The 19197-nt window shown below is 37.0% G+C and overlaps 1 long non-coding RNA gene across 1 annotated transcript; it reads left to right on the top strand.

Moving 5' to 3' along the window:
- The first annotated feature begins 653 nt into the window (after window positions 1-653).
- LOC137631043 (uncharacterized) lies at window positions 654-18529 on the top strand. The gene is made up of 3 exons (XR_011041842.1): window positions 654-2106; window positions 2478-2568; window positions 18392-18529. It is a non-coding gene; the product is annotated as an uncharacterized lncRNA (long non-coding RNA).
- The last annotated feature ends 668 nt before the right edge of the window (window positions 18530-19197 follow it).

Below are 19197 nucleotides of genomic sequence, written 5' to 3'. Positions count from 1 at the left end.
TTGATTAAATGGTATGATAACAAATGTAAAGAAAAGAACCTGAGGCTGCATCTACAGCAGCTGCCTACATACAACATTAAACTAAGATTCTTCACAAAATGTAAGATATAACCAATACAATACAAATATAATAAACAACACATTGGTAATTCCTTCTTTCAATTGGCAAATTTCAAATGTAGTCAAAAGCAGTCAATAGAGATTCACAAAAGTACCCACTCTAGGATTAAATATCTTAGAATCTGGGAAAAAGTAAACTAATACTATCACTAGTTAATAGTGGCTACTTCAAAGCTATATTTGAAATATTTGACCTATTGAATGTTTCACTTATCAAACATAACATCAAACAATATGCTAATATATTCATAATCAACATCTAATAAGGTGAGCACAATGGGTTAAATTTGGCTATAAATTTTTGGACTAATATAACCTGTACACTACATAAAACAGATAAAAAATCTTAAAAAAATTGATCAGTGCAATTTCCATAAATTTTGAAACCGCAAGGAATATTGCATGTATGTAACTGCTGGCTAACATATGCAGGTACACACATTCCCCTAATATTCAAATATGATGAATGTTGATATGCGAATTATAACATTTTACTAATTCTTGCTAAATTCAATAATACTATGAATAGCTAATCTCACATTCTCTATTTAGCAAAAGCCATATAACAAATTTAGATATGACTTACTAAGAGTTTTTAAATATAAGAAAAATTAAATAGATTCCTTGCAAATACTAGTTCACTATGAAAATTTTAAGTTTTGCAATTCTTGAACTAATAAGTTTTGCAATTCCTGAACTAATAACAGTTTGAATCAAATATAATTTTGTAGTTATTGCACAATACAAGATGCATCATCCAGTCACCATTTATAAAACTTTTGCTCTTTGTTTCCACTTAAAATATTTGTTCTTTACAACAAACTAACATACATTAACTACGATAAGCGTGGACAGAATACTGTACAATACTTATAATATAAATGGACATAGATTTCACGATTATCATAGCTTTCACAAAATTATTGCACCTATACCAGCATCTTTGTTATACAATCAAAAGTAAATTTGTTTTCCTCCCGCTTTTTGTTTTTTACTAAAGAATTAACAGGTTAATGTTTGCAAAAGCTAAATTTACAAAATTGTTTCACCCGAGCTTAAAAATACTAATTTACAGTATGTAGCATATTCTTTCTCCCCAAATGACTGCACTTATAGGAGTAACAGAAAACCTGCTTCAATCCATTATTGCATTCACATCATACACAAATTTTTCATGAAGAAGAACTTCTCAGATACATGCAAGGTTGACCCAAAAGCCAATAATATTCAGAGAATACACACAAAATTTACATGTTAAAATCTAAGCAAAAATATATAAAAGTAATCTGAATGATACAAACCTATTAAGATCATTTAAAATATAACCATCAGTTTGGTAAGTAGCTTAGCATATACATTAGAATAACATAATCCAATTCTTTCTGATTTAAGAACACAACTTCTCAGACCATTTTTCAATTTTATTTTACTTTTAACATTTCACCAGGTTTTTTTTTCTTTCTTTTTTAGAAACTTACACTTGGTCTTCAATTATGAAAAATGAAATGCAGCTCTGCCATAAATAGTAGTTTCCATGTATGGTACAGTATTACAGTCTTCAAATAATGTCCCAGTACAACCATCATTATACCTGTTACACCAGGCTAAGATATCAGTACCTTAAATAAACTCATTTAAATGCTAAACCACTTGAGATTTGTCACTTCTAAAACTGAATCTTCTATTTATCTCTCTTATATATCCAAAACACAGGACAATTTTACTTTTAATAAGAAGTAACAGAGTAGACCAAATACACAAAGGCAAATAGCCACAGTAAGAATCCAATGACGCTTTCTATATTTAATACAGGAATTACCAACTTTCAAGGGAAGACCAGGAACATCTTCCATAAAAAACTCTTCTCTACCAAACCAGTGCAATAGATAAAACTGCATGGAAGTAATATGATATGGGAAATGAGCTTTCTCAAGATGGTTTATGCTAATAATGTTTACAAATTAAACTCCATCCCTAATTTTATATGTAAGTATTTCCTATATATTTGGTTAAAACCTAAATTTTCCTTGGCTTTCCACACTTCTACTAATATACATTTTAATCTCCAGATTTCCACCACCAATCCATTTTACATGTTAACCATGTAAACAAAAGTTAAAACACTTAAGGATAAAAAGACAAATACAGTACAAGAAAATACCTCAAGTTAAAGTATACATATAAAAAATTGATTATTTTCATATGAAATTTATTTTATTTAAATTAAATATAAGCACTGGGATGCTTTGTATAGAAACAAATCTTTAATTCTTTTATGTTAATAAAATACCATTAATTTGTACTATCTCACAACCACCACTGCCCAGTAATACTATTTTCTTGTTATTCACTTTCAGATCATGCTTTGTTAAATGGTCCAAGGGAAGTATAAGCTACATAGATGTGTGGGGCATGTAGACTTCCCCCGTTGCCAATGGTCTGAATAACGTATGTACTGTTGTGTACTCAATTTCTCAAGTTAAAGAAGTATATTAAATTATAAACCTTATCTAAATGACAAATTTGGAAATAATATGTATTTCCATAGCTTTACAAATATTTAGTTCTTTACAAGCAAACTAGTGTTCTTAGCCATAAAAATCTTTGAGTAAGGTGACAGCCAACCTCCCGGCAAGCAGGAGGATAGCAGGCAAGACTCCCGCTCTGCCCGCACACTCGCTGGCTCAACCACTTTTGATTGCATGCAGGACTAACTGGAGGATGGTGATAGTGGGATTAGTATGTGTAAAGACCTTCAGGTTTGTATACTGTAGTTAGGAAAAATACAAATTAATTTGAAATTTGCCATTTGTTCCAACATGAATACAAATCCTCGTTCTTTACGTAGGACTCACCAAAATGTGGGTAGAAGCCTGTTTTACTGGTTGAAAATTTACCTGGGATTGTCACATCCAAGGAGAGATAGTTGGAAATGAATCCTGACACCTTGTGAACCTGTTGATTTGGTAGTACCAGAGGTTAACGGCATGAGCAATAATGGTCAGTGAGTGAAAAACCACTATATGATTAAAAAGTTTGAGATTTGCAAGGTTAATTTATGTGCACTGAAACTCATGTATCCAACTTTCCCTCGCTAGGACAATGGAGAACGAAAAAAGTGCATGCGTGAAAACATCATACGTAAATCAGGTGGAGGATATGACAAAAGTGCATACCTGAGAACGTTATACGTAAATCAGGCAACTAGCAAAGACTGGGCTTACCTGCAGTTGATGGAAGCCAGCTTGCAAAATTCTTGTATGCTGTGCTCCAAGGGAGGGGAAGATTTAGTTAAGACCAATCATTCCTATATATTCACCCCAAATTGAAATCGTAACCTCTGCCCTCAAACGACTTCTAATTGTCATGTAAGAGCCAAGGAAGCTAGACCACTTGCTGTGCTGCACTACCACAGGGCCTATGGTAAACGTGTTAAAGGAGCTGTGTTTCACATCTTTTAAGTAATGGATGGTGAGAGGTGTCAAGCATTTTCATACTCATGCTTACAATAGAGTAACTGCGACAAAGAGAAGTTTCTTTTAAATGCCAGGGATGAGCTGATGCCCCTGACATCGTGAACTCTGGTCGCTTTCCTTGATGATGAAGGGATGGTCGATGACCTTTCTGATCCAAGATAAGATGGTGTTCTTTGTAACCTGCCCATTTAAGGTTTAAAAGCCGCTCATAATAGCCAAAGGCAAGGGACAGTGACATTGTCCTAGCTAGCAAGATAATGCCCTAGATACTGACCATATATGCATATAATCAGCACCCAAGCCCCTTCTCCACCAAAGCTAGGACCAGGGAGAACCAGGCAATGACTCACAAGGATGGTGAGGTTGCCAACACTATAAAAGAAAAAAAAACTGTCGAGCTTGAGCAGGACTTGAACCACAGTCCAGTAGAATGCCAGGCAGGGACTTGGAAGTACGCATCTGTCAGGTCCCCCATCCCCTGGTCTGATTGCCTAGGACTGGTCCCCAGCCTCCAGATGCTTCCCTACAAGAAAGAATTGACTGAAGAAGCCTGGGGACCATTCCATGACTTTCTGGAGAGCACCCTTCTCTAACATAGTTAGGACTTCTGCCTGAAGGACGATGTCCTTCGCTGCTCTCTGTCAAGGGACAAACGACTTGATGGGTGGTGAATCAAGAGGGGAAGAGCTAATGAGAGGGATGATGTATCCTGCCTAAAGGACACGTATTGTCCAAGATTCGACCCTGTGACTCTCCCAATGTTTCCACCCGAGTTGCAGACATCCCCAATGTTGCCACCTGAGTTGCAGACATTCCCTACAATGTTGGAGTCATGGGGGAATGGCTCCGCCATTGCAAAGCTTTGTCCATATCTAGATGATTTACCTTCCCTTCCTTGCTGGCCTTTCTCTTGAAAGGTTTGGATGGGTTGAGAAGGCTCCTTGGTAGCGTTTTACCAAAAAGAGTCGGGGAAGGTCTTATGTGCCTGCCTTTGCATAGCCCGAGCTTTTGGCATAGTCGTGCCGAAGAGGAGGGGCGACATGAAAAGGCCCTAAGGATCAGAGTCCAGGTTTGCCTTCCTCCATTACTCCGCCACTGCTTTGACCTTATCCACTGGGAACAGGTAAGGAGAGGTGACAAGAATTACAAAGTTCCCTCTTCGATACGTGCCTTAGGAACTTTGAGACATACGAATCTCTTTTAGACTCAGTTGACCTGCTGATTGGTAGCATTGTGAGCCAAGAACTTAACTGCCCTGACTACAGACATCATGAGGCTCTTAAATATTTTCTTGTCCAGGTCAGAGAGATCAAATCAATCAATCTTCGTTGTCTGCCAGGTAGTCAACTGTACCAGACCAGTGGCCCACCCAAGAAAAGGCATGAAGGGTTGCCTCCACAAATCTCTCCATTACTAAGGAGTCACCAGTAGCAAAAATGACTGGCTGAGAGGCCAACTTGTTTGCAGATGCACCCTGGGCAAAGGCCATCGTTCAAAATATCATAGTACTTCCTTTGCCTCACGAAAGGAGGAGGAAATATTCTCGAGGAGCTGTTTGCCCTGAGGGAGTTTTTCCTCGCAGAGATCTGCGAGTTTACTTTCTTTAAGGAACCCTGCCTGCTAGTCTGGAACAAGAAAGGTTTAATCTTGGTCTCTTAAATCTGGGAGCATTACAGAATAGGTCTAGGGTAGTGTTCCCACCCTCTGGAGTGGAGTAGGTTGGTTCATCAATGCGGTTGACCTTGTGAATACAGGTCAAGATCTGAAGGTAAATGGTGTCAGACTTCTTGAGCTCTGTGGTAGGAGGCTTAGGGCTGGCCAGTGCTGGTTGGACACAATCCAAGTCGTCGTCTATTAAAATCTCCACCCCCTGGCTCATACCTGACTGGGCCAGGGATGAGCCACAGATATTATCATGAGGTGCAGTAGGGGAACAAATGCTGGAACTAGCTTCTCTTGGAATCCTCCACTGAAGAACAGGGTTAACTACTTAGAGGCCTAGTTCTTGGGCAGGAAAGACGTGTCCTTCCTACCCCACAACTTTCCTGTGAAGGAGGAGCCGGAGTTTCCTGTGGCTGAGAAGGTTTTCGGGACCAAGAGTGGGAAGAGCACTCCCAGGAGGTTAAGTCAAGTCTCAGGAGGGATCAGAGAGGACAAATCATCTGCCTTGATAGGGGAGAGTCTACATGACTGGATCCCTTACTGGTTCTAGGATGTAGGGTATCTCCAGGAGAAGGCATGACCTGCCCAGGTTTTTGTTGTCTTTGACTGATGTACCTTTAGTCCAGGTCCAGTTATTTCCATAAGGTGTCCAGATCCTAAAGGTGGGATCTAGCAAACCCTCGTCTCCAGATATCCCCGATACCTAAACATATACGCAGTACGTCTTTGCAGGACAGCCGGAGCCTGAGACTGAGAAACGCACCGGAGAGGCAGTGGGGGGCATGAAAAGATGCGATCCTGCTATGACACCCAGGGCTGAAGGGGGTGCTTGGGTTCCCTAGAGAAACCTTTGTTGTCAAAATAATAGCAACTGGTTCATCGGATTGAACCGACAAAGAAGCCTTGCCCAGGACAGGTCTGGAGGCCAAAGTGGCCTTGACAATGTCATGTATCCACTCTGCATCAGGATATTAACCCTGGATAGGTACGGTCCTCGGACACCCCTTTAAGGGTATACTCGGACGCGAACGACCCCGACGCCAAAAAAAATTCTTGAAAAATCAGTTTTTGCAGTAACCTCCTTTTTTCTTTTGCCAAAAAAAACTTCAATGAATGCTTAAAACAACTGTAAAGATAAATACTACTCATCTGCAGAAAAACTATTTATTATAAATATTTTAAAAAATTAAGTAGAAAAAAAAAAAGACCTGACATAAAAATTCATAAAAAAAAAAGTTTATACATATATACACAAATCCTTTTAGGAATTGATTCTTGAATGTTTAGGACACATCTTGATGTATTTTGGATGAAGTCAGACCCATGGAGGTGAAGATCTGAAATGAGAAAAAAAGGGTAACTTTTTTTGGCCAAAAAAAATTGTCCAAATTTCATGAATTTTTTTGGGTACCCAAATGAAATAGGAAGTGGCTAATTTTTTTAGGGAATAAACATATGTTATCCTAAAATAGAAATATGTAAAAAAATCTTCATTATTTTGTAAATTACATTTATATCAGGGGCCATATCTAAAGGTAATTTTTTGAGTACTTGGAAATTTCGTAAAAAAATACATATATTTAATATATAATATGATATTTATGCAGGTAAAAATATACCAAAATATCACAAATTCTATAGGGAACAAGAATATATATAGATAGGGCAGCTTACGCTTCGGATATGTCCACAAAATGGCCGCCAACCACACTGACTCAGACTCCCTAATCTGCCACTTGAAATGTAGGAAGGGTATGTCAATTTCGGTGTTATTTACTAATCTAATTATTATTGGATATGCATAAAAATTGTATGGTGGGTTGCTGGATAATTGTCGATTATTTTACGACTATAAAATTAAAATTCTGACCCAAAAAATTTTTTTTGAAGGGAAATAAAATCGAAAAAAAAAAATGTAAAACAATATTTTAGCTAAAAAAATTTGATGATATTCAATCAAAAAAAAAGTAAACAAAATTTTCCGACAAATAAACATCTAGAGGAATCATTACTCTGTGATAGTTCCTTAGTACGTAGTAATTTTGAAAGAATTGGGAAAAAACAAAAAAATGGCAATCACCGGAAAATCGAACACATACCTATATATACGCCATATCTGGCTAAAAAAAAGATAGGCATGGGTAGCCAGATCATCTAGAAACACTTTCCAACACTATAAAAATATAAGTTTTGCGACACTACTTGCCAATTCCTTACGGTAACATGACTAAGCAAAAAAATGCAAAACAAATAAAAAGGGGAACTCGTGGAAAAATGGCCATTCTAATATACGGCATTTCAGAAAAAAAAAATATCAGCCACGTGCTAGGCAAACCATCAAGGCATATTTTCCGACAAATAAACATATAAATGAAATATTACTCTGTGATAGTTCCTTAGTACGTAGTAATTTTGAAAGAAATGGGAAAAAACGAAAAAATGGCAATCACAGGAAAATCGAACACATACTTATATATACGCCATATCTGGCTAAAAAAAAATAGGCATGGGTAGCCAGATCATCTAGAAACACTTTCCAACACTATAAAAATATAAGTTTTGCGACACTACTTGCCAATTCCTTACGGTAACATGACTAAGCAAAAAAATGCATAACAAATAAAAAGGGGCACTCGCGGAAAAATGCCCAACATTCTAATATACGGCATCTCAGATAAAAAAAAAGACATGCACGTGTTAGCCCAACCATCAAGGCACACTTTCTAACACATAAACATGAAAAAAAAATCAATAATATACGGCAATTCCTTACTACGTAGTAAATTTTTACAAATATTGAAAAAAAAACAGAAATTGGCAACCGCAGTTAAATACCCAATATACCAATAACTACGTCGTATCTGACAAAAACAAAATCACGCATGGGTAGCCAGATCATCTAGACACACTTTCCAACATTAAAAAAGCAAAAGTTTTACGACACTATTTCGCAATATCTTACGGAAAAATGACTTGGCAAAAAAATTAAAAAAAATTAAAAAGGGACACTCGCGGTAAAATGCCCGACATTCTAATATACGACATCTCAGATAAAAAAAAAGACATGCACGTGTTAGCCCAACCATCAAGGCACACTTTCTAACACATAAACATGAAAAAAAAATGAATAATATACGGCAATTCCTTACTACGTAGTAATTTTTACAAATATTGAAAAAAAACAGAAATTGGTAACCGCAGTTAAATACCCAATATACCAATAACTACGTCGTATCTGACAAAAACAAAGTCATGCATGGGTAGCCAGATCATCTAGACACACTTTCCAACACTAAACAAGCAAAAGTTTTACGACACTATTTGGCAATATCTTACGGAAAAATGACTTGGCAAAAAAATGAAAAAAAATGAAAAAGGGGCACTCGCGGTAAAATGGTCCTCGTGGTGATGAACGACATTTTAACTAAAAAAAAAAACATGCACATGGTAGCCAAACAATCCACCAAGACTTTCCACAACTGATAACCTATACAAGTTGCACCATTCTACGACAATTTCATAATACGTAATAACTTTGATAATTATGCAAACTACCTCAGAAGGGTAAACTCGGACGCGAACGACCCCGACGCGTCTCAGAAATCGGGGAAGGAGTACAGCTACAGCAATGCACATCTGGACACTACTAGAGCGTGTAGGGGAGACACCTCCTGCAGGTCGATCACCCACAAATTCAGTCACAGGGGTGAGTCACGTGAGAAAAACCTGTTTTTTTTTGACGCTCGGGGTCGCAAACGACCCACCGTACCTATCCAGGGTTAAGGAGTAAAGGGTTGGAGGGGTGGGCGTGTGCCCTGGAGTTTGGTAAATGCGAGAGGTGGTTAAAATTTGGGAGCAAGCTGTGACCTTATGTTTGCAGTAGCTTGCTATTCTCAGGCAAGGTTCGTCACTTGTGCCACGTGCAAGAGGGGCGAAGATAGATATCAAAAACGTTCTCAAAAGATTAAGGGCATGGACGAGGCCTGGACTGGGGAGAAGGGGGGTAGCCTCCACTGACTCATCTAGAGTGTTCCCTGCAAGTGTGGACGCCTTCTGAATGCATCCTGCTGAAGGTAGACTAGGGCATTTTGGCGAGATCTTATATACCATCATGGTAGAGTGAGGCTCATTGGGCCAATGGGGAGGGCGAGGGCTCTTCCCTGCTTGTTCCAAAAGCTGGAGCTCGCTGTCAAGTAATCACAAGCACACTTATGAACTGCCCAAGGAGAAGTTCTCTTGAGCAAAGAAAACCACTCAAAGAACACTAGTGTTTGAGTCTTAAACTTGAGCAAAGAAAACCTCTCATGAACACGAGTGTGTTTGCCAAGACTCAGAATCCCTGCAGGCCAAGCAAGCACAAGGGGGGGAAATCTGTTTCTGAGTGGGTGGATTAACCCCAGGGGTGGGGAATCAGGCGAGTGAGATTGATATCCCGCAAGGGGACAACCTACTGAATCTCCGGTGGAGGAGGAAGAGGAGACACCGGGCCTAAGGAAAGGGGAGTCTCTTTGCTCGGGATGGGAAGAGGATGGGCCAAGTCCAACCTCTGCAGGAGTAGATGGAGGATCCTGTTGTGTGCCACGCTTCAACACCTCTAAAAGCATGTCTTTTGTGGGGGGACAAGGCCAAACCTCACTAAGAACATTAATGGAGGATTTACCCCAAGAGGAGGGTGCCACTTCTTCACCAGGGGGAAATAATCGGTCCTCCGAGCCAAAGAGTTGTCCTGGGTCAACGACACATCCCTCTTGTTCAATTGTACTCAGGAGGAGGCTGACTGGACAAAGGCAAGAGGGAGATTCCTGCAGATGAATGAGAGAGTTTGGGCTCCTTGGCCTTTGAGGCAGAGCTCGTGGGCAAAGTCCCTCTTAGACTTCTTCCGCCTCGGAATTGCTCCCACTGGGAGGATGGCAACTGCCGACACTTGCCATAAGGAGATGCCTCCAAGCAGGAGTGTACTCTGTACAAAGGGCGAAGCTGGTGAGGATCCATCTCCAAGGGGAAATGGAACATGCCACAAGGGCAGCCATCCGTACCAGGGCAGACCTGCATACTGCTTCCTCAGGAACAGCACAGTCACACCTGCAAAGACACAGAGAACGAAGTCGGTTACAGCCAGTTGAATAGAGAACGGAGAGGCAACGTAGCACGTTTGCTCTCTACCCTAGCAAATCAAAAGTGGTTGAGCAAGTGAGTGTGCGGGTGAAGCGGGAGTTTCTCCCACTATCCTCCCACTTGCCGGGGGATGGCTGCCACTTCACTTGAAGTTTTTTATGGCTAAGAACACCACGTTGCACTGAATCTACTCCTAGTAAAGAATGAGGGATTATATTTGTGTCGGAACGAATGAAGATGAAGGCAAATATTGTGAATATGCATAAAACAGAAGTTAAATAACATGTGTAAATGCTAGTAAATTGCAGGGATGCACAGTACAGTATTTGTTAAAGCATGAAATAAAAATGGTATGTAATCATCAATGGTAAGAGGCCTTTCATAACAATGTAGCCAGAGCAAACAAAAAAATTAATCTGGAAGTATCACAGGCCATGTGCAGGAGGGGAATTTTCTGTCTTATGCATTTTCATTGAACTTAAGCAGTTCTTGAACTTAAAACACTCATTTAGCTATTCTAAGAGATGTTTAAGTTGAATCAAGTGAAAAAATGTTTTGCCTCATGAAAGCTGCCACAGAAGCAATTTAGCTGCCCAACAGTTTTATTTTGTCATGATAGCAGAAGGTACAATGCATAAGTATTAAAAAAGACATCTGAAAAAACAATTCTACTGTACATAGGAAATGATAACTTTATATTTATATGCAAAGCAAAATAACAATTATAGCACTTAACTGCATTAAAGAACATGTGATAAATGATGGAAAAGTCATCAGCAATATAACAAATACAGGTAAACATAAAAAAGGAAAAAATAGCTTGCACCTTCATGTGCACTTAAAAATGTTTTAACAATACAATAGTTACATTATCAAAATACTCAATATAATTTTCAACTTACTAATTACACTTGAGACACCATTTCAATGGAATGAATATAAAAAGAACATCAAACATGGCAGTGAACTAAGTATGACAAATAGTTAATAGGAACAGTATGGAAATATGAGCACCTCTGTCTCCTAGTCCATAATAGATACTGACAAAGAAAGGAAGGACCGAGGTGGATTTTTTTTTTATTTATTTATTCTCCGAAGGGTTAGGCTGCTATGTTTTTCCAAAGAAATTTTCGGTTAAGTGTAGAACAGGGAATCCAAAATTATATAACATACCTAAAATATATTGTTTTCCCTGCCTGAGTGTCTGTTTATTAATGTGCAAAGCACAAACTCAAGTGTGTATAAGGGAAACCCACAGGTTCAGGCTCTATTGAACCTGTCACGGTATCTCCAATGCTAAATTGCTTTGCTAATCGATGACAGGTCACCCATCAAGAACCAGTAATAACACTAGAGACAATGCTTACCCAGTTGTTTGCTCCTTGCATAACTTAATACTTTAATAATTTAAGATCTTCAGATTAAATAGTTCTGTTTATTGAATCATGGGAGGAATTGCAAAAGATGATATAAGATTAGTTCTGTTAAGTGAATCATGGTAGGAGTTGCAAAAGATGATAGAATAGAGAAAGCAGAAATGTAGGACTGAAAATGAATATGAGTAAAACTAAGATAATGTCCAATAAAAATCCTGACAACAAATAAGGATTATGGACGGACCTTAGAGATTGTTAATGAATATATGTACTTATGACAGACAGTAAGTGTTTCCCCTGGACATGAGACTGAAATTAAAAGAAGGATAAGTATTGGATGGGAAACTTTGGTAAACAAAATGAGATTATGAAAAGTACAGTAAAAGTCCACTTTCTCTAAAAAAGAAAATTATTTAATCAGATGGTCCTACCAGTATTAACTTATGCATCAGAAACTTGGAGCCTTACTAAACCCTTAGAACATAATCTAGTTACAACTAAAAAAGCTATGGAAATAATGATGGGAATAACACCAAGCGACAGAAAAAGAGAAAACTGAAGTAAAGAATATTCTAACAACATGTAAGGAAAAGAAATGGACATGGGTAGGACCATATAATGAGAATGGCAGATAATAGATGAACATTAAGAATAACAGTATAGGTCCTAGAGATTGCAGAAGAAGCAGGGAAAGGAAGAGAAGACAATATATTGATGAAATAAGAAAACTTGAGTCCATAAATTAGCATAGAAAAACCATAAAGAAACGCGAGTAGGACATCTCTGGATTAGTAATGGCTGATGATAATATATATATTTAATTATAGAGGTAATTATGACAATGTAGTTTAATGCTTGGCAGACTCTATTTTGACAAACTCTTTAGTTGGAGCTGCTGTTGGTTCCAAACTGCCAATTTATCTATGGCAAAGTTACTATGGAAACCTACATATGAGGCATTCCAGAACTTTGCCAAGGCAAATTTGAAACAAGTTCATGCATTGGCAGTTTGCAGTTTGGAAAAGGTTGAAGAGGAGTTGTTTCTATATAGTAATCCTCTAATCAGTTCTTATTTTAATCTTTAGTGGATGTAGCCAAGTCAGATATTTAGTGGAGATAAGACTTTTGGCTCCCACTGAAAAAGAAGCCTTCAATTATAAGGGTTAGCCTTATAACATAGATCAGCAACAGTATTGGAGGCAGCCTGCAAAATCACCTGCATCACAGGCTCAACCCAGGCATTTCCAGTCTGCTTACAATTCCTTCAAGATGATGAAAGGCACAGGTAAAGGCCCAAGCCATGAGTACTTTGGGAATTTTCCAAAGAAACAGGGATAGAAAGCAAACAAACGGGGTCAGGGTTCTTTTAAATTTTGCAAAAGCAAAGGAACTCGCAATGTCTTTAGGTCTGGGGTCACCTTCATCATTTGTAACCCATTATTTTAAAGAGCGATGGACTTTTTCTTGTTAGTACACAGGGGACAGATTATAGTCTCAAAAGGTCTGGGTTGGTCGTGAATATCAAATCCCCTCCCTGACCAAAATTCTTTCAACACAAAACCCTGGGACTCTCTTGTCAGCAAGCTGCAAGAAAAGAGCACCAAAGAAAAAGGCAGATTTCTAAAATTCCAGGGCAGACTGTTCAGTCCTGATGGAGGTCTTGTCCAAGAGAAGAGTAATCCTCAATGTATCTCATCTCAAAAAGACACCTCAGATGCAAAGCATTCAAGATAACTACCACTGCACATGTCCACCATTACTACAAGTGGATTGTACCTGTACTATAGATCTTAAAAACACATACTGTCATTTCCCTATCGCTTTCCACTTTCAGCCTTACTTACAGCTTCAACAGGACTCCAAGGGTGTTCACAACACTAGCAAATTCAGTGATGAAACTGCTGCACTTACAGAGTTTTTAGGTCATTTCCTGTTCACAAGACTGGCTTATAGGGTAGAGATGAGAGAATTATTCCTCATGTACACAAACCAGGTCCTGCAACTTCTTCAGGATCTAGGTTCTAGGATTTCTGATGCACTTCACAAAATCAAGAAGAGTTCAAAACAGGATTTTAAAATGGTTAGGCCTTTTCAGGAACATATCAAAATATGTCCTATGAATTCCAAAGTATCTTAAAATAGAATTTTACACATGATTCATATTTTATTCAATACTTTTCCTCCAGACAGCAACTGGAAAAGATGTTAAGACTTCTCCAGTTAGCTTCAATTGTCAACCCAGTTCTGAAGATCAGGTTGAAAGGCCTCAATTTGGTGTCGAAGAGGGGGCTTGGAAGGACTTAGAGACCGATGGTCCTCATCAAAGGCTCTCTACAAGTCTGTCCCATTGGTCCCTTCCCCGATATCCATGATTCTTTCGACAGGTCCATCCAAGGCGGGTTGGGGAGGTCATACAGAGGAGGCCCATGTATTCAGGAAAGCCACCTCAGTTTACATCATTTCACATAAATGTGCTGGAACTGATAACAATATTCCTGACATTGGAGCTCTGTCTAAGATGGAACTCCCACTCAAGATTTTTATCGACAACCAGACACCAGGCTGATGTCTCGGGAAAAGGGGATCTTATTCAAAAACTTCTTTGGGAGAGATATTTGTTGCTCAACCCCATCCACCTATCAAGTCTCTCAATGTTTTAGTAGATGCCTTGTTCTTGCATACGGCCTTTAACACAGAATGAATCTTTTATCAGTTCTTTACAAGATATCCTTAAAATTACCCGGGAACTCCAAGTGGACTTATTTGCGACAGAAAAAAACCATAAGGTTCCACCGTATGTAGCTCTGTCTGTGGATTCCCAAGCAGTTGCAAGAGAAGCCTTGAACCAAGACTGGAACCGATGATCCTCTAAACCTATCTATTTTCTCCAAGTTACATTTTAAGTGCTTTGAAGATCTTAGGAAACTTTCCACCTCCCTTGACTCATAAAGAGAAGTGGGATGTAACTGAGAACTACTACTGGAGTGAAAAGATGGTTGCCAGGCATGAAAAAAAAAAGGCTGGTAAGCATCGTCTCAAGTGTTAATATTGCCTCAGTGGATGACATGTCATCAATTAGCAGATTGGAGGGTCTGTGACAGATTCAATAGAGCCTGAACCTGTGGGTTTCCTTTATACAATCTGATTCCATGTTTTGTGTATCGATACTTTAGCCCTCGAACAAGGAAGATAATGTTTCTTTGCTATATTATGTCATATTGGATTCCCTCTTCTAGCCTTAACAGGAGTCATTGGGTCCACAAAGCAAATCCACTGAAAAAATAAGTCTTTCCTTCATCAAAATCCCTTTATATGTTAGAATAACCTCATAATATGATGGAAGCACTTAAAACTGGAATCAATAGCACCTGGAAATTTTGAATACATATTAAGTAATTTTCAACTTTTTGAAAACCATAAAAATAAGTTTTGTCAAAATAATGAATTGTGAATACTTGAAAGTCCTAGGTAAAGAACTGTAATCTAAGCACCAATGACAATGCTTCAGTACATAACATTAGGGAAACATATTTCAAAGTTTGCCAATAGCATGAAAACCCCACATGCAAGTCCCTGAGGCAAAGCTAAAACTAGCATGATGAATATTAAGAAAAAAGTAATAACTTGGCATCTCTAACAAATGCATTACTGTCGTTTCTCACAGAAAACACTTTCCTGCATAGTCCTTATTCTTTATTTTAAATTTAAGCAAAAAGTTAGAGGCCTCAAATATTCCACAGCAAAGTTTTCAATAAATTCTCGGGAAACAAACATATTTTTTTTATTTCTGAGCACTACCAAGAATTATATTTTTATATTGCACTGCCATGAACAATAGCATCAAGGAAAAACACCAATACAGTATTACTGAGGCAAAAGTGGATTCATGAGCTGCCACTATCTGTATCACGCAACCGTCCCTCTATACCAAGAACAATCTGTTCCAAAAGGGCTTGTCAAATCTAAAAACTCTTCCATTCTTCCTTTATCTGAGCAAATGAGCCTTTCATCTTTCCAATGTCCAGATAAAAAAGTTCATTTTCCACATTCTCGTATTACTGCACTTATTACATCATCATTAACTACAAAATACTCTATAAATATTTACATGATTGATTTTCACATATTTACTTCATTGTCATCTAGCTACAAAATTAGCACCAACTCCATCTTCATAAGCCACTTTCCTTGTCTAAAAAAAAAATGGAAAAAGTAAAATACTGTGAAGTGCACACCACTGCTTAACATCCTTAGATATAAAATGTAAAATTGATTACTGGATGAAATATACAGTTAGCATATAACATTGTAGGTAATTTCTACAACAGAAATGTGAACTGGAGATGTGGTATTAGAAATATTTCAGCTACCAGAACATATCTAAATCTAATATAAAAGTTATAAGAACTTTAGATTATATACCAAAAATTTTAAAATCTACTCTTCAATAATTTTTATTGGAATATTTTATTTTACTGCACACATGCTTATAGTGTACTTGGGTGATTAAAATGAGAAGTAATATATTTGAATACAACTAACATTCTAACTTGTATGCCATGATCAATTACTAGTCATTATGCATTTTTTTTCCTCCTGAAAACAACTCCAAACATAGTGCATGAGTAAAACTCTCTTATCTGCCAATTTCCCAAGTGCTGTTGAACTCTTGATACCATTATAAAAAAATTGCAATGAAAACTTCCTTTAACTACAGCCACTAAACTGGAAGCACTAAGTAAAGTAGACTGCTGTCAAGTCATATTTCAAGTAAAGGGACTGAGGGTGGACATTTTTCCAATTCTCTCTCTTCTATTTCATTTTAACTTCTGTTGTTACTTATTAATTCCTTGTACTTTCATTTTCCTTATTCCCTTTCTTGATTTTTTGTCATCCTTATTCCTTATCATCCTTATTCTCTTTTCATTATTTTGCATCATATTCTATTAGCATTACTATAATTTTATTTAATGCAGATTTTGCATAAAATTCACGGCAAAAAAGTTTATATATATTTCTTTCCCAATCTTTTACTCAACACCTTCCACACTTCACTGAAAATGCATGGTCCTTAAAGACCAGTATATGGAGTACAAATGGGGTTTGGTAGCTTGTTATAGAAATAAATTTCAACCACTTTCTTATTTGCTAAAAAAAATTGGCACTTTCAAAAAAACCTATAAAATGTTTAGCTCTATTTATAAAAAATGTTCAGTGTCCAATGAAAACCAGCAGTCAGAGCCGCATCACCAGGAAAAAAAAGTTGATGTTAATATTGAGTCAATAACTTCAAGAAGCTAAGTGGCGGTAACAAGAAATTTGATTTCTTGGCTGTGATGTTTACTTCCCATGGTGAATTAATATACATACATACATACACCAAGGCACTTCCCCCAATTTTGGGGGGTAGCCGACATCAAACAAATGAAACAAAAAAGGGGACGTCTCCTCTCTATGTTCCTCCCAGTCTGGTATAAGTAGAGATAAATCTATTTAATTTTACCTGGTTATGATACCATTAAAGAGCTTTCTTCAATCAAAAAATTAATTTTTTCCTTAACAAATAAGAAAATTATAATTTCAGAAATTTTAACAAATTTTAACTTCATTATTTTTCAACCTGAAATATCATACTTTATCAAAATGAAAATTATCTAACCTTATGATAAAGTAGGAATTTAATTCCAAAAACCTTTACAGTACTATAGTCAATTTCTTTTAGCGAGACATATTTGCACCGACTCGCAGTGGTGCCCTTTTAGCTCGGAAAAGTTTCCAGATCGCTGATTGGTTGGACAAGATAATTCTAACCAATCAGCAATCAGGAAACTTTTCCGAGCTAAAAGGGCACTGTTGCGAGTCGGTGCAAATCTTCCTCGCTAAAAGAAATGGACTATAGTATATGAGAGATTTCTTATCACTGATCACATATTACTCTAATTTTTATCATGCATTTTATGTTGTTAAATATTACATACAGCCCTCATATACAGAACTGTACTATATTATGTTTGGCTGTTAATCACTCTTACAGATAATATCTTTATAGCATGGGAATACTGTATATGACATGAGTTCCAAATAACAGGTATTGGCAATGAAGTTATTGTGGGTTTTTTTTTTTTCATTACTGTTTTACTCTTATCATTATACAGGTTACTACAGCAATGTACAGTACCTGTAAATTTTATACTCGGTAGTTTAGTGGATAGAGAGAATCAATAATATTGATTTTAGTATTAAAATTGTTAATCGCAGTGCCTTAAATCATGTGTTATATGAAAATAGCTTGTCCATGATAAAAAAAAAAAAAAAACAATTCTTTTCCTAACATTAACTAACAACTTCAATAGATCTTTCTGGTGTTGGAGAAGGGGCTCTCGAGTGTTGTTGAAATATAATTAATTCAGGTATTCTTAAATTATATTACTTTGAAACTGGGTTCCTTCCTTGTGGATATACTTGGGAACCCAATCTTACATTGAAAGATTTTTGCATAAACTGTTATAGATCTTTAACCAAATCATGAACCTGAGGTATTTTGATGAATCTTAGTGAACTGAAAATTAAGTAATAAACTTTTGTGAATGTCACCAGGCTGGTCCATAGTAAAATGCTCAAACTTTTCTTGAACCTCCACAGAACTGATACTGTGTGTGTCCATGGAAAAAGAGACTACTGTACTTACCATAGCTGCTACCATTCGTCTGAGAAAGAATTATGAATTAAGATGACAACGCTTTGTTTGGTAAAAATAAATTACTTTTTATCATGGACGAGCTACTTTCTTTGAAAGAATCAATAGCACATGATTCTCAGGGAAGATTCACTGGAGTAATTACCAGTATAAAATTTCAGTGTACTGTACTATACTATTACTTCAATACAATATATCCACTTCTGTAGTGTATTTTACATTTAAAGAACAACTGCATTTCATTAAGTGAATATTTTACAAGTTGAAAAAAAATGCTTAGAATTTATATCGCCTATCATCTGCAGAATTCTGCAAACAGATGGGATCTTGGTACATAATGACTGCAGATGAGGAGGTTTTACTGTAGATAAAATTAACCACATATGCATTTCTCAATAATTTCTATACCTCAAAGTTAAAACCTCAGTGTTTGATAAAAAAAAAAAAATATTTTGGAGTAAAGTAATGCATTCAGTATTACATAAAATTTTTTTGGAATACAGTAAGTAATACCCTGATCTACGTCGTTAATTGATTTTAAGAAACTTGATTTACAGCAAGTTGATACTTATGTTATGCTGATAAGCTTACATATAAAGTACAGTATAATCTTAAACTGTTATTTCATGTCTTAGGGACTGACGTACGGTGGGATAAAACCACTTAGTTTGATTTTATTTTTGTATTTAATATTTAAGGATGGGCAAAGTAAAGTCGGAACTTACGTACAGTATGTTAAATCGACGTAAAG

The sequence above is a fragment of the Palaemon carinicauda genome, chromosome 39, assembly GCF_036898095.1.
Source record: "Palaemon carinicauda isolate YSFRI2023 chromosome 39, ASM3689809v2, whole genome shotgun sequence".
In the NCBI taxonomy this organism is placed as follows: Eukaryota; Metazoa; Arthropoda; class Malacostraca; order Decapoda; family Palaemonidae; genus Palaemon; species Palaemon carinicauda.
Note: the sequence above shows the minus strand (reverse complement) of the source record. Positions and strands in the feature narration are given on the sequence as shown.